This window comes from Entelurus aequoreus, linkage group LG25, assembly GCF_033978785.1.
Source record: "Entelurus aequoreus isolate RoL-2023_Sb linkage group LG25, RoL_Eaeq_v1.1, whole genome shotgun sequence".
Taxonomy (NCBI): domain Eukaryota; kingdom Metazoa; phylum Chordata; class Actinopteri; order Syngnathiformes; family Syngnathidae; genus Entelurus; species Entelurus aequoreus.
Genome location: NC_084755.1, coordinates 38,553,214 through 38,571,313, shown reverse-complemented (window position 1 = coordinate 38,571,313; position 18,100 = coordinate 38,553,214).

The following is an 18,100-nucleotide window of genomic DNA, read 5'->3' as shown; positions in this document are numbered from 1 at the left end:
ACTTGCAATTACTTGCTCATTTCAAAAATGCCCTTTTGAAACTTTTAAGAAAGTTTAAACTGTCCAAAGAGAAAAACTTAAGTACATTTGTATTTTGTAACAGATTGAGACATTTTCATCCATTTCTTTTTATCCATGTTTAACTGTGTTTTATATATAGAGTGTTCTGTATTTATTGTGATTATTATTATTATGCCTTAGAAACATTAGGTTTCAGTGCAAGGCACTTGGCGGTCCGATCCTCGGCTACATAAGCCAGCTTTTGGGACGTGGAGCGTCACCTTGCTGGGGGGGGAGGAGCCTGAGCTAGTGCGCGAGGTGGAGAAGTTCTGGCTAGATATAGTCGGACTTACTTCGACGCACAGCAAGGGCTCTGGAACCAGTTCTCTCGAGAGGGGCTGGACTCTTTTCAACTCTGGATTGGCCAGCAGTGAGAGGCGACGGGCTGGGGTGGCAATTCTTGTTGCCCCCCGGCTCAAAGCCTGCACGTTGGAGTTCAACCCAGTGGATGAGAGTGTAGCTTCCCTCCGCCTCTTACGCGCCAAACGGCAGCTCAGAGTACCCAACCTTTTTGGATTCACTCGAGGGAGTACTGGAGAGTGCTCCCCCGGGTGATTCACTCATTCTACTAGGGGGACTTCAACGCTAATGTTGGCAACGACAGTGAAACCTGGAGAGGTGTGATTGGGAAGAATGGCCGCGCGGATCTGAACCCGAGTGGTGTTTTAGTTATTGGACTTTTGTGCTCGTCACAGATTGTCCATAACAAACACCATGTTCAAACATAAGGGTGTCCATATGTGCACTTGGCACCAGGACACCCTAGGCCGCAGTTCCATGATCGACTTTGTAGTTGTGTCATCAGATTTGCGGTCTCATGTTTTGAACAGTCGGGTGAAGAGAGGGGCGGAGCATTCTACCGCTCCCTGTATGATCAGTGTCAGAGCTTGGTCCGCATTGCCGGCAGTAAGTCGGACCCGTTTCCAGTGAGGGTTGGACTCCGCCAAGGCTGCCCTTTGTCACCAATTCTGTTCATAACTTTTATGGACAGAATTTCTAGGCGCAGTCAGGGCGTTGAGGGTATCTGGTTTGGTGGCTGCAGGATTAGGTCTCTGCGATCCGTTGTGGTGAAGAAGGAGCTGAGCCGGAAGGCAAAGCTCTCAATTTACCGGTCGATCTACGTTCCCATCCTCACCTATGGTCATGAACTTTGGGTTATGACCGAAAGGACAAGATCACGGGTACATGCGGCCAAAATGAGTTTCCTCCGCCGGGTGGCGGGTCTCTCCCTTAGAGATAGGGTGAGAAACTCTGTCATCCAGGAGGAGATCAAAGTAAAGCTGCTGCTCCTCCACATGGAGAGGAGCCAGATGAGGTGGTTCGGGTATCTGGTCAGGATGCCACCCGAACGCCTCCCTAGAAAGGTGTTTCAGGCACGTACGATCGGTAGGAGGCCACGGGGAAGACCAAGGACACGTTGGGACGACTATCTTTCCCGGCTGGCCTGGGAACGCCTCGGGATCCCTCGGGAGGAGCTGGACGAAGTGGCTGGGGAGAGGGAAGTGGGGCTTACCTGCTTAGGCTGCTGCCCCCGCGACCCGGCCTCGGATAAGCGGAAGAAGATGGATGGATGGATATTATTATTTATAACCTTTTACGCTTTTGTTTTTTTTGCACTATTTCTATCCATTTTAACTGCGTTTTGTATATAGAATGTTTTGTCCTTATTGTGATTTTGATTATTATTTCTAATATTTTACCTTTCTGTTTTCTTTTGTACAGCACTTTGGGGCAGTAATCTGTTTTAGAAATGTGCTATATGAATAAATCTACCTCAACCTTAAATTGTGATTAATCGATTTAAGACCTTATGAATAGTAATCTAATCAATTTAGGATATTAGTACACAGCACAACAAACAGGTACGTAAGAATTAGGGGTATATACAGTAGGTAGGGCATCCTCACGGTTTGGTTCATTTTCAGACAGTAATAGTACAAAACACAAACTGGAAACCTTAGCCAAAAAAATAGCATTCTTGGAAAAAAAAACATTATTATGATATACCATATCACATACTTCCTCCAAACGTGCCGAATTTGTGACCTTTTTCCAATTGGTGACATCATTGTAGGGTTGTACGGTATACCGGTACGAGTATCGCACCGCGATACTAATGAATCATATTCGGTACTATACTGCCTCTAAAAAGTACTGGTCGTATTATGTTTATAAACTCAGGAAATACGTCCCTGGACACATGAGGACCTAAATTATGACCAATGTATGATCCTGTAACTACTTGGTATCGGATCGATACCTAAATTTGTGGTATCATCCAAAACTAATGTAAAGTATCAAAGAAGAGAAGAATAAGTGATTATTACATTTTAACAGAAGTGTAGATACAACATGTCAAAAGAGAAAGCAACCAGATATTAACAGTAAATGAACAAGTACAATAATTATTATTTTTTTACCACTTGTCCCTCATTATTTTGACAAAATAATAGGTAGATAAATGAAGATGGTCTGCAAAACGTAAGACTACAACAGACCTGGGCAAATAAGGCCTCGGGGGCCACATGCGGCCCGTTAAACTTTTCAATCTGGCCCGCCGAACATTCCCAAATATTTTTTTTTAGATCTTGAAGATGTAAACTGTAGCTGCCATTATGATGTGCAGTGATGTTTTCAAATTATTGTAAGTCTTGAACTATACAAAATATTTCAATGGTTGGAATCTGCGCTTTTGCATGATATACTAGTTACTATGGTAATCTAATTTGTTACTATGGTAATCTAAGTCCCAGCAGCTCAGACGAGGCACCAAGCAGTGTGGGTGAGGAGCGTTTCCAGAGCGGACAGCCTGAAATGCGGGTGTCAGGGACAGACGCGGAAGAAGATTTTTACAACAAAGTTCTAAAGCTTAGTGATATATCAGATTGTAGGTGTTATTTTTTTTTTTACCCTTCGCGTTCATATTTCATTGTGTTTGTTGCATTTTTGTTGCGTTTTGCTTGATTGTAAAATATGTCGATCGAGAGGGTGTGTGACGTTCATATGCTGTCAATATTCCATGTTTTATCGTTCATACTTAGCAGTGTTTCGCACACATTCATTTATTTGTGGCGGCCCGCCACGAAAGAATTACGTCCGCCACAAATAAAAAAATAAAATATATATAAAAAAAAAAATTTTGTCCTGTCCAGCTTCTCAGGCAAATCATATAGTTGATGTAGATGCCCATATAGGCTGTTCAGATTTACTTTACAAAAGAGAAATGTAGGATACTTCTCTTGTTGCCTTATTTGTATTTGACCACTACTGTTGTCTGTTTATTTGTTACTGACTGTGGCAGGACACCTCTGCCTCTGTTTCACTTTATGTTGCTGGTAAATAATATGGTTGTAGTAGTAGGCTAAAGTTACATTATTTAATATGCACTAATTAAAGGGGCAGAGCTTTAAGAGACATTTTAGCTTTTATATTTTATAAGAACCACAATTAATAAATATATTTCAGTGAATAACTTATTGTTCAAATCTGTATATAAATATGTACATAAAGTGTTGTAACTATATTGTAAAATGGATGGATGGACGTTTAAAACAAAACTGTTATTATTAATTAGTAAGTATACATTTTTTGAGCCTTTTTAGAGAAAATCATATCATTGTAGTAAATTATGCAAATTACTTGATGTCATGGTGACCACGCCCATAGCCACGCCCCCACCGCCACAGGTATCTTGGCAGTTTATGGGAAACACTGCTTAGTATTGTAAAGCCCACGTACTTTTGTTTCATGTACATTCTGGGGGTTTCGTTCAGTAAAAATGTTTTTAATTCCATTCTGTTTTTTAAGGGGGTCTGTCATAACATGTTTAGCTTTCAATCAAACATTATTGTTTTATAGGTATTATAGGTTTTCTATTAGTGTTCCTAAAAACCAAATATACCGGCTCCCAGACACATTTTTTTCTCTAAATTTGGCCCCCCGAGTTAAAATAATTGCCCAGGCCTGGACAACAAGGAAATGTTTAAATGTAGTAAAAAAAAATCATAATATAACCCTGTAGTTTATATTATTACTTTGAACTGTTTTATATTTTAATTTTTTATCCTGTAAAGCGTCTTTGAGTACTCTGAAAAGCGCTACACCAAATAAAATGTATTATTATTATTTTAAGTAATATCAAGAACACATGCTTAAGCCTCCTTCTTGGCTGATGAACATGTCAACTTGTAGATGCGACCACACAAATAAAACAACTTCATGAATCCAAGACTCCTTATAGTGACACTAAAAGTCATTAACTTTATCTGTTAACTTATTTTAATAGACTTTATTACGCTTGACTGTATGGGGGAGCGCACCTCTTTTATGGGGCCAGGGTCCATAATTGCCGTGTGGGACACAGGCTAGCATTGTCTCCCTTTTACCCCCAAAGACTGGTTAATTACACTTCAACACATTTGGGTGATTTCCTAAACTTCCTCACAAAGTGACTCATCATAATTAAACTTTTATAGTAACGAGCGTCATTTGTGTGTGTGAGTTATTATCTTTAGTGACCGCTGTGAAGAGGTACACAAAGACAAGCCCGTATCAAGCAGACAACGTGGCATTGAAGTCTTAGAGGGGCTAAAGTCGGAATAAAAATATGTGGCTTGATCTGCAACAGAGTGATTACCAAGTAATTGCGGTTTCAAAATCCTCACAATCCTGTGACCAGCAAGGTGGGGGCGTGTAACGCCATGAACGGGAGGAAAATAAGAAGCGTATACGTAGGATTAGTGGTTTTCGGACATTTCATCAAAATCTGTCCATAACTTTTTGAGTTATGTTGCTAGACCGGGGGTCTGCAACCTGCGGCTCTTTAGTGGCTCCTTGGAGCTTTTTTTTAAAAATGTATGAAAATAGAAAAAGATGAGGGAAAAAATATATTTGTGTTTTAATATGGTTTCTGTAGTAGAACAGACGTGACACAAACCTTCCTAATTGTTAGAAAGCCCACAGTTTATATTAAACATGCTTCACTGATGAGAGTATTTGGCGAGCGTCGTTTTGTCGTACTAATTTTTGCCGGCCCTTGAACTCACCGTAGTTTGTTTACATGTATAACTTTATTCAACGATGCCACAGAAAGACGTGTTTTATGCCACTCATTAGTCTCATTTTGTCCACCAAACGTTTTATGCTGTGCGTGAATGCACAAAGGTGAGCTTTGTTGATGTTATTAATGGAGTGTTAATCAGGCATGACTGCAAGCTAATCGATGCTAACATGCTATTTAGGCTAGCTGTATGTACATATTGCATCATTATGCCTCATTTGTAGGTATTTTTGAGCTCATTTAATTTCCTTTACTTATGTCCTCTGTGTATTTAATTTATATTTGCATGTCTCATGACATTATCTGTATGTAATATTGGCTGCATTTCTCATAGTTGTGTGCCATTATAGACCACAGCAAACGTCACCATGTTCCAGACCACAGCGAATGTTACCCAGCTTGCATAGATTGTTATAAACCCATTAGAAGAAGATAGCCTGCCGTTTCCTTTAATTTGGACACATACATCTATACTTTTGGCCATTTAAGCCAGTCATTTAGAGGTAGTTATCTCAGCCTCTGAGAAGCCTCCATTTTATTAACGTTTTCCACTGTAGTAAAAATGTGTAGAATAAATATTACATTTCAACATTTCTGTCAACAAAGATTTGTGTCAGCCTGCGACACAGTCATTTTGATAGTAGGCTGATATAGCTAATATAGACACTCACATCATGTGTTGCCTTCATTATAACACTATTATAAGACTTTTAAAGTAATTTTGATAGTAGGCTAATATAGCTAATATAGACACTTACAGCATGTGTTGTCTTCATTATAACACTTATATAAGACTTTTAAAGTCATTTTTATAGTAGGCTAATATAGTTAATATAGACACTTACATCATGTGTTGCCTTCATTATAACACTATTATAAGACTTTTAAAGTAATTTTGATAGTAGGCTAATATAGCTAATATAGACACTTACAGCATGTGTTGTCTTCATTATAACACTTATATAAGACTTTTAAAGTCATTTTTATAGTAGGCTAATATAGCTAATATAGACACTTACATCATGTGTTGCCTTCATTATAACACTTATATAAGACTTTTAAAGTCATTTTTATAGTAGGCTAATATAGTTAATATAGACACTTACATCATGTGTTGCCTTCATTATAACACTTATATAAGACTTTTAAAGTAATTTGGATAATAGGCTAATATAGTTATTATAGACACAATGTGTTGCCTTCATTGTAACACTTATATAAGACTTTTAAAGTCATTTTGATAGTAGGCTAAATAACTAATATAGACACATCATATGTTGCCTTCATTATAGCACGTATATAAGAATTTAAAGTAATTTTGATAGTAGGCTAATATAACACATCATGTGTTGTCTTCATTATAACACTTATATAAGACTTTTAAAGTCATTTTGATAGTAGGCTAATATAGCTAATATAAATAAATAAATGATAAATGGGTTATACTTGTATAGCGCTTTTCTACCTTCAAGGTACTCAAAGCGCTTTGACAGTATTTCCACATTCACCCATTCACACACACATTCACACACTGATGGCGGGAGCTGCCATGCAAGGCGCTTAACCAGCACCCATCAGGAGCAAGGGTGAAGTGTCTTGCCCAAGGACACAACGGACGTGACTAGGATGGTAGAAGGTGGGGATTGAACCCCAGTAACCAGCAACCCTCCGATTGCTGGCACGGCCACTCTACCAACTTCGCCACGCCGTCCATCATGTGTTGTCTTCATTATAAGACTTATATAATATCTTTAAAGTCATTTTGATAGTAGGCTAATATAGCTAATATAGACACATCATGTGTTGTCTTCATTAAAAGACTTATACAAGACTTTTAAAGTCATTTTGATAGTAGGCTAATATAGCTAATATAGACACATCATGTGTTGTCTTCATTATAACATTTATATAAGATGTTTAAAGTCATTTTGATAGTAGGCTAATATAGACACTTCATGTGTTGTCTTCATTATAACATTTATATAAGACTTTTAAAGTCGTTTTGATAGTAGGCTAATATAGACACTTCATGTGTTGTCTTCATTATAACATTTATATAAGACTTTTAAAGTCGTTTTGATAGTAGGCTTGTATAAATATTTACATCATGTGTTGTCTTCATTATAACACTTATATAAGACCTTTAAAGTCATTTGATAATAGGCTAATATAACTAATATAGACACTTACATCATGTGTGGACTTCATTATATCACCTATAGAAGTCTTTTAATTTTTTATATTTATGGTCCGATATGGTTATTTCAACATTTTGGGTTGCCCACCCCTGTGCTAGACAAACGAACCCTGGCGAATTGATAACCTCTTTGGCGGACATAATAAAGTCTGCGTAATGCCAAGCCAAGCGTTCGTCTCGAGCGTTTCCAAGTCGACATAGAGACGGTCACTGCGCGCCGCCACGGGGGAAAAAGAAACGGGAGAAGCTACTCGATATAGAAACCACTCGGGAAATATATTTGAAACGAGCGACACTATATACAAAATCAACTTGTGAGTATATACATTATTGAGAGTAACTTTTCTGACAGTCAGCATTTTCCAAGGTGATATAAAAAAACAAAGGTCCACTGTAGAGCAGTGGTCCCCAACCTTTTTGTAGCTGCGGACCGGTCAACGCTTGAAAATTTGTCCCACGGACCGGTGGGGGGAGAGGGGGGGTATTTAAAAAAAAAACAATTTAATAAATACAATCATGTGTGCTTACGGACTGTATCCCTGCAGACTGTATTGATCTATATATAATGTATATATTGTGTTTTTTATGTTGATTTCATAAAAAAAAAGAAAAGAAAACATTTTTATTTATTTTTTTTTTTTAATTTCTTGTGCGGCCCGGTACCAATCGGTGGTTGGGGACCACTGCTGTAGAGGACAAAGCTGAAAGACACTAAAACTGAAAATTATTGTTTTACAATGGACTTTTACCTTGTCACTTTAAAACACTTTTTGTACATATTTGCTTGAAACGGTGGCTTCTTTGCACTTAAAACACGCGTTAACATAGTACAAATATATTAGAAGAACATTATGTTTATGTACAATTACATTAAGTGTGCTTACCCTTAACATCCCTGCCTATTGCTTTCACACACTGCATCGTACTGTGGCCTTAACACCGTGACAATATCGTACCGTGAGAATTCGATATGCCACATCTAGGGTTGGGTATCGAGTGGAACCGGGACTAACTTTCCGATTCTCCCGGAATCGTTCAAAAGTTTACATTTCGATTCCTATTTTCGATACCCAGTCCGCCGACCGGAAAAAAATATGTCCGCCGAACCGGAAGAAGAAGCCGCTGAGCACCAACGAAGAAGCGCCCACCGCCGGAAGTGTTAGCGCAGCCGAGCGAGTCAGTCAAGCTCAAGCATGGATAGCGGGCGTCGGCGGTCGAAAGTGTGGCTTTACTTTACAAAAAAAAACGAAATAACCGCGAAATAACAGAGCTCCATGTCCATCAAGAAACGAGTGGAGGGAGAGCTGCAGATGTACCAGGACGTTCCACCGATACTTATGTCTGACGACCCTGCTGCATGGTAGTGGTCCGGTGGAACCAACAAAAGACTTATCCTTTGCTGTCAGATCGCGCTTTCTCCTATTTATGCGTTCAAGCTTCTTCCACACCCAGCGAACGTGTATTTTCCACAGCAGGAGACACTATCTGTCCAGAACGCTCACACATCCTGCCTGAGAAGGCGGATATGGTCATTTTCCTAAACAAGAACTGTCTCTGATTTTATACTGTACCTGCTGCTAATCTGGGGCCGTACTTATCAAGCTTCTTAGAGTGCCATTTTACACTTAAGTCCTGAGAATTTGCGAAATTTAGTCCTACTCTCAAACTTAAGAATAAAAGCTTTTTATCAACGTTCTTAAGTCTAAGAATCACTCCTACTCTCCACGATATTTAAGAGACCTTCAGAGGTGTCTTAAGTGGTTAGGAGTTGCCAGCAGGGGATGGCACTGAGGCGAGAGAGACGTGTGCGAACGTTCAGGGAACGGAACAATGTTTTTTTTTTTTTTGATGACGAGTAGCTGATCAAACGGTATCGTTTAGACAGAGCGGATATTATTTTTGTCACAGATTTAATACTTTTCGATTCCTTGTTGATTTCTGCATGTGTCTGCAGTGGGCTAGTATATATAGAGCCACCCACACCAGTTTCAAATTAGTTGCCTAATTAATGAATTGGAAAGAAAATGTTATGACAGTAGCGTATGTGTGTGGCCGTGAGGTGAGTGACGTCAGTGAGTGTGTGGGCGATAGAAGAGAGGGAGCGGTAGCGTGAGTGCCGGCGGGGACTAGTTTGTTTTGTATTATTTTGTAGTTTATTGTCAAAATATACACTCCCATTGTCCACTTAAATATTTCCAAGATATTTCTTTATTCTTAGACAACGGATTCCTTTCCGTGATGGGTCATTTCTATGGACAAAGAAATTACGTCACCTAAAATTCCGTTTACGGCACATAGTAATGTCGTAATTCAGCTCTGAGTGTGACACTTAAGATTCAGTCCTACACTTCGCTGAAAGTGTGAGTAAGACGCTTGATAACTAACTTTTAAGTGCAGCTTTCAGCGAATAATTTATCTACTCTTAAGTCAACTCTTAGCAGACTTCTTAGTAGTAATTCTAAGAAGCTTGATAAGTACGGCCCCTGGACCGGGTTTTGCAAGTTGTTTCTTATTGTTTATTTGCTTTTCTGCACCAGGTTAGCCCATCAGTGGGAGCACGGTAACATTTTTAAGTACCTGCAGCATCATACACTTGTGTGTGTAAATGTGTTTTCATAAGGTTTCCTGCAGCATCATACACTTATGTGTAAATGTGTTTTCATGAGGTTTCCTGCAGCATCATACACTTATGTGTAAATGTGTTTTCATGAGGTTTCCTGCAGCATCATACACTTGTGTGTAAATGTGTTTTCATGAGGTTTTCAAAAATAAAGCTCTCTTGAGGAAAGTGTACCCCTGGGAAAATGTATTCATAATTTATAATATTTATATTCAAGTTCATAGATTTGATACTTATATTCTAGTTGAAAACAGCCCTGTGAGGAATTTATAGTAAAGTTCATAAAAAGTTAATAGAATTAAAATTGATGGAGAATGTCAGACTATTTCATTCAGAAAGACTGTAGGTTAGCTAGCTCATTTAAAATATCCTAAACTTTTTTTTTGACCCTGCCTCTTAAAAGAATCGGAACCGAGAATCGTCAGGAATCGGAATCGAAACAAAGAATCGGAATCGTTCGAATTCAAACGATACCCAACCCTAGCCACATCCCTAGGTCATAACGCAGGTCAGCTAATTTGGGTTTATTGCGACATTTCACGTCGTTTTAGAGCGTACACACAATAGCCGCGTAAGGCTAAAGGCTGCGTTAAGATGTAAAAAAGCGGGGTAATTAGGCATAGATGTCTTCATTATAACACTTATAAAAGACTTTTAAAGCCATTTTGATAGTAGGCTAATATAGACACTTACATCATGTGTTGTCTTCATTATAAGAGTTATACAAGACTTTTAAAGTCATTTTGATAGTAGTCTAATATAACTAATATAGACACTTACATCATGTGTTGTCTTCATTATAACACTTATATAGGACTTTTAAAGTAATTTTGATTGTAGGCTAATATAGACACTTACATCATGTGTTGTCTTCATTATACGACTTATATAAGACTTTTAAAGTCATTTTGATAGTAGGCTAATGTAGCCAATATAGCTAATATAGACACTAATATAGGTGGGAGCGCGGACACTGCACACCGCGAGAAACGGGAGAAGATAGTCGACAAAAGAAACCACCCGGGAAATATATTTGAAACGAGCGACGCTATATACCGTATTTTTCGGAGTATAAGTCGCTCCGGAGTATAAGTCGCCCCGGCCGAAAATGCATAATAAAGAAGGAAAAAAACATATATAAGTCGCACTGGAGTATAAGTCGCATTTTGGGGGAAATTTATTTGATAAAAGTAAGGCTGCAGCTAACGATTATTTTTCTATCGATTAATCTATAGATTATTTTTTTCGATTAATCGGTTAATCTATAGATTATTTTTTCGATTAATCTATAGATTATTTTTCCTTTTACCGATTATTTTTTTATTCAAAATGAAGATGAAAAAATAAATGTAGGCCCGTTTTTTCAAAAGGCATGGCTTTTATTTACAAAAAAAAAGAAGTATGGCCACTCAGTCAACATTGACAACAACATGACTAAATATTCTGTAACAATGTAAACATTTAAAACTTTTAACATTTAACAAAATTAAAAGTAGCTTATTTGCTTTTTAATGTGCAAATATAAAAGTCAACATCCAGTGCAAATCTTAATATTCTGCAATAGTATAAGCATTTCAAAATTAAAAGTATTGCTTATTTTGCTTTAAAATGTGCAAAAATAAAGATAAACATCCAATACAAAAAAGTGCAAAACGAAATATTCTGTAACAACAGTGTAAACATTTCAACAAAAGTGAAAGTATTGCTTATTTGCTAAAATGTGCAAAAATAAAGATAAACATCCAATACAAAAAAGTGCCAATCTAAATATTCTGGAGCACTGTAAACATTAAGTATTGCTTTTAAAATGTGCAAAATAAACATCCAGTCCAACACAGTACACAATAACCAATTCTACTCATTCCAGTGAGTGTCTAACAGTTGTAATGAAGAAAGGTTAGCATGTCTACTTGCTTTGGTTCTTTTCTTGTTTACAATATTCCCAGCAGCTGAAAATAGGCGCTCAGAAGGGGTCGATGTGGCTGGAACTGAGAGCTAATTAGCCTTCACCTCAAGCCAGGATTGCGAGTGAGCTGAGCTGCAGTTTAAGTTTCTAGAAGGTCAACGGGCTCATAGTGATGTTACTAGTAGTTGACTGGGTGGTGTTTATTATCATTTGGGGAGAGTCTGCTGCCTGATGCTCACCTGCTAAACACCTATCTGCTCCACGCTGAAGCGCTGACTACGTGCGCTCTGAATACGCACTGCTGATTGGCTGATAATGCTTCGTGTGTACCAATCAGATGGTTGTGTGGGTGGGACAATGCTGCGTGTGTACCAATCAGATGGTTGTGTGGGTGGGACAATGCTGCGTGCTGAGACAGAGGCAGACGGAGCAAAGCAGCTTGTTAAGACTTTAGTTTTAGCTTAGAAACTCGTTCGGTACACCCCCGTACCGAACCGAAAGCCCCGTACCGAAACGGTTCAATACAAAACACGTACCGTTACACCCCTAGCAGATACAAATGACACATTCATGTTTTTGTGTAATGATGACAACGTATGCTCGCGCGGACGATTGACTAGTTGATGGTTTTCTTTTCAAATGTTCGTTCATAGCCGTTGTGCTGCTATGATAGGCCATTTCCGCTCGACACAGTGTGCATACAACATTATTAGGCCGTTTATTGAAATACTCCCACACTTTTGACCACTTTTGGCATGCTTTTCCCCCCTCGCTCGCACCGCTCGCATCGTCTTCTTTGATCGTCTGCTTTGCGCTTCGCCATGACGGTAGTGTGACGTCATTATGCGACGCGTCGACGCACAAAAACGGCGTCGACGTATTTACGTAACCGATGACGTCGACTACGTCGACGCGTCGTTTCAGCCTTAGATAAAAGCCAACACCAAGAATAGACATTTGAAAGGCAATTTAAAATAAATAAAGAATAGTGAACAACAGGCTGAATAAGTGTACGTTATATGAGGCATAAATAACCAACTGAGAACGTGCCTGGTATGTTAACGTAACATATTATGGTAAGAGTCATTCAAATAACTATAACATATAGAACATGCTATACGTTTACCAAACAATCTGTCACTCCTAATCGCTAAATCCCATGAAATCTTATACGTCTAGTCTCTTACGTGAATGAGATCAATAATATTATTTGATATTTTACGCTAATGTGTTAATCATTTCACACATAAGTCGCTCCCGAGTATAAGTCGCACCCCCGGCCAAACTATGAAAAAAACTGCGATTTATAGTCCGAAAAATACGGTACAAAAAAAAATCAACTTGTGAGGTATTTACATTATTGAGAGTAAAATCGCCAGTTAACTTTTCGGAGTGTCAGCATTTTCCAAAGTGATATAAAAAAAGGTTATAAAGCTGAAAGACACTAAAACCGAGAATTATTGTTTTACAATTGACTTTTACATTGTCACTTTAAGACACTTTTTGTACATATTTGCTTGAAACGGTGGCTTCTTTGCACTTAAAACATGTGTTAGCATAGTACAAATATAGCAGAAGAACATTATGTTTTTGTACAATTACATTAAGTGTGCTTATCTTTAACATTTTAGCTTTCACACACTGCATACCGTGATAATATCGTACCGTTGCCTTAACACGTGACGATAATGTACCGTGAGAATTCGATATGCCACATCCCTAGGTCATAACGCACAACAGTGGAGCATCATTGCAAAAGTATATCTCTTTGCGCACTGACAGCACCGTCACATTTTAGCCGCCATAACATTAGCAGCTACGTTAGCCGCCATAACATTAGCAGCTACGTTAGCCGCCATAACATTAGCAGCTATGTTGGCCGCCATAACATTAACAGCTACGTTAGCCCAACACTGCACATAACAATTTAGCTTAGCAATGCTAACGCTAGTGTTAGCTCGCACACTGCAATCCGGGTGCTAGCATCGATGCAGGTCAGCTTGGGTTTATTGCGACATTTCACCTCATTTTAAGAGCGGACACACAATAGCCGCGTTAGGCTAAAGGCTGCGTTAAGACGTAAAAAAGAGGGGTGATTAGGCACAGATGTCTTCATTATAACACTTATACAAGACTTGTAAAGAGATTTTGATAGTAGGCTAATATAGACACTTACATCATGTGTTGTTTTCGTTATAATACTTATATAAGACTTTTAAAGTAATTTTGATAGTAGGCTTATATAGACACTTACATTATGTGTTGTCTTCATTAAAAGACTTATATAACACTTTTAAAGTCATTTTGATAGTAGGCTAATATAGCTAATATAGACACTAATATAGGTGGGAGCGCGGACACTGCACACCGCGATAAACACGAGAAGATAGTCGACAAAAGAAACCACCCGGGAAATATATTTATATTTACGCTATATACAAAAAAAATTAATTTGTGAGGTATTTACATTATTGAGAGTAAAATTGCCAGTTAACTTTTCGGACTGTCAGCATTTTCCAAAGTGATATAAAAAAAGGTTATAAAGCTGAAAGACACCTAAACTGAAAATTATTGTTTTACAATGGACTTTTACATTGTCACTTTAAGACACTTTCTGTACATATTTGCTTGAAACGGTGGCTTCTTTGCACTTAAAACACGTGTTAGCACAGTACAAATAAATCAGAAGAACATAATGTTTATGTAGAAATACATTAAGTGTGCTTATCCTTAACATTTCAGCTTTGATACACTGCATACCGCGATAACATCGTACCGTGGCCTTAACACCGTGACGATATCGTACCGTGAGAATTCGATATGCCACATCCCTAGGTCATAACGCACAACAGTGGAGCATTGTTGCAAAAGTATATCTCAGCACTGTCACATTTATGAGCGCATAAACGCCGCCATAACATTAGCAGCAACGTTAGCCACCATAACATTAGCAGCTACGTTAGCCCAACACTGCGCATACCAATTTAGCTTAGCAATGCTAACGCTAGTGTTAGCTTGCACACTGCAATCCGGGTGCTAGCATTGATGCAGGTCAGCTAATTTGGGTTTATTGCGACATTTCACCTCATTTTAAGAGCGGACACACAATAGCCGCGTAAGGTTAAAGGCTGCGTTAAGACGTAAAAAAGAGGGGTAATTAGGCACAGATGTCTTCATTATAACACTTATACAAGACTTGTAAAGAGATTTTGATAGTAGGCTAATATAGACACTTACATCATGTGTTGTTTTCATTATAATACTTATATAAGACTTTTAAAGTAATTTTGATAGTAGGCTTATATAGACACTTACATTATGTGTTGTCTTCATTAAAAGACTTATATAACACTTTTAAAGTCATTTTGATAGTAGGCTAATATAGCTAATATAGACACTAATATAGGTGGGAGCACGGACACTGCACACCGCGATAAACACGAGAAGATAGTCGACAAAAGAAACCACCGGGAAATATATTTATATTTACGCTATATACAAAAAAAATACATTTGTGAGGTATTTACATTATTGAGAGTAAAATTGCCAGTTAACTTTTCTGAATGTCAGCATTTTCCAAGGTGATATAAAAAAAGGTTATTAAGCTGAAAGACACCAAAACTGAAAATTATTGTTTTACAATGGACTTTTACATTGTCACTTTAAGACACTTTCTATACATATTTGCTTGAAACGGTGGCTTCTTTGCACTTAAAACATGTGTTAGCATAGCAGAAGAACATGATGTTTATGTACAATTACATTAAGTGTGCTTATCCTTAACATTTTAGCTTTCACACACTGCATACCGTGATAATATCGTACCGTGGCCTTAACACCGTGACGATATCGTACCGTGAGAATTCGATATGCCACATCCCTAGGTCATAACGCACAACAGTGGAGCATTGTTGCAAAAGTATATCTCAGCACTGTCACATTTATGAGCGCATAAACGCCGCCATAACATTAGCAGCTACGTTAGCCACCATAACATTAGCAGCTACGTTAGCCCAACACTGCGCATAACAATTTAGCTTAGCAATGCTAACGCTAGCGTTAGCTCGCACACTGCAATCCGGGAGCTAGCATCGAAGCAGGTCAGCTAATTTGGGTTTATTGCGACATTTCACCTCAATTTAAGAGCGGACACACAATAGCCGCGTAAGGCTTAAAGGCTAAAAAAAAGCGAAGTAATTAGGCACAGATGTTCCCCTCTCAGTATGTAAGCACATAGGTTAGCTAAGTATTTGATGTCAGATAATTAGCGGTGGATTGTTCCAGAACGTCGTGCTAGCTAACCTGAGACATATAAGATATATGATATCATATATAAGATATATTATACAAACATACCTGCCGATGTAGCGATGCAAGAAGGCCCCTGCTTGAGGGGGAGGATGTTCCTTTTTGACAATCCCGCTGTTGTGGCAGGAAAACCCCTTCAGTCTGGAGCCGAACGCCCCGTCGCCCTCCCGGGGTACACGCAGCCCCGAGTACCGCGCGTTAGGTTGGATCCTCGGAGCCTCTATTCCGATGTCAACCTCCCCCCTTTTTTTGTCTTTTGTCCTCCCCCGGCAGGAATGATGCGAGCAGGGCACAATCAGGGCGCCTGTGGGTCCCGTCAGCCGTGAGGTCCACGCACACACACGCCCGCCCCCTCTTCTCGCTTCCCCCCTCGCCTCTCTTTCACACACCGCTGAGGTGATTACTCTTATATTCTCCTAAAATCAGACACAAGGGCGCCTTAACGTCACTTTCGGTGCTAAAAATGTATTTCTATGTCTACATTGGCGCACACACACAAACATATCCCCGCACCCTCCCTCATGTCTCCATCTCTCTGACGCTTTTGTTATTCCATAGTTGTCTTTTGCAATAAAAAAAAAGAAGCTACAATTAGACTTATTTTCCAAATGCATTTTGTGGCCTTGAATGTTTTAGAGCACTGCAAGCTCCTTTGTTCCTAAGTGAAAGTGAATTAGCGTCTAACAATGGCAGGAGACCAGACTGAATAGAACATGCAAGCCTGCAGACCGAATCATCAAATTATTGATGTCATTGTGTTTTTATTACACGTTTATTCCAGCCGCAGTTGCATTGGATGTTTGCGTTAAACCTATCAATCGATCAATCAGTGTTTACTTATATAGCCCTAAATCACGAGTGTCTCAAAGGGCTGCACAAGCCACAACGACATCCCCGGCTCAGATCCCACATCAGGGCAAGGAAAAACTCAACCCAATGGGATAACAATGAGAAACCATGGAGGGGACCGCAGATGTGGGGACCCCCCCGATCCCCTTGGGCGACCGGTGCAATGGACGTCGAGTGGATCTAGCATAATATTGTGAGAGTCTAGTCCATAGTCATCAAGATCCCCCTCTCGGCCATGTCGATGTGGCCCAGAGGGGATGATGATTATTTGACCCATAGGTGGGGCAGTGGTTGGCGGATGCCAGGGCGTGTCCACACTGATGGACGGATGCATATATATAGTCCATAGTGGATCTAACATAATAGTGAGAGTCCAGTCCATAGTCGATCTAACATAATAGTGTGAGAGTCCAGTCCATAGTGGATCTAACATAATAGTGTGAGAGTCCAGTCCATAGTGGATCTAACATAATAGTGTGAGAGTCCAGTCCATAGTGGATCTAACATAATAGTGTGAGAGTCCAGTCCACAGTGGATCTAACATAATAGTGTGAGAGTCCAGTCCATAGTGGATCTAACATAATAGTGAGAGTCCAGTCCATAGTGGATCTAACATAATAATGAGAGTCCAGTCCTCAGTGGATCTAACATAATAGTGTGAGAGTCCAGTCCATAGTGGATCTAACATAATAGTGTGAGAGTCCAGTCCATAGTGGATCTAACATAATAGTGTGAGAGTCCAGTCCATAGTGGATCTAACATAATAGTGTGAGAGTCCAGTCCATAGTGGATCTAACATAATATTGTGAGAGTCCAGTCCATAGTGGATCTAACATAATAGTGTGAGAGTCCAGTCCATAGTGGATCTAACATAATAGTGTGAGAGTCCAGTCCATAGTGGATCTAACATAATAGTGTGAGAGTCCAGTCCATAGTGGATCTAACATAATAGTGTGAGAGTCCAGTCCATAGTGGAGCTAACATAATAGTGATGTTACATCTCACATTCTATATTGTGTTTTGGAAACAGGTTGTCATAAACGGTAAAGGATATTCTCGTAAAATATGCAGAGATGAGATTTGTCAGTATCAAAATATTAC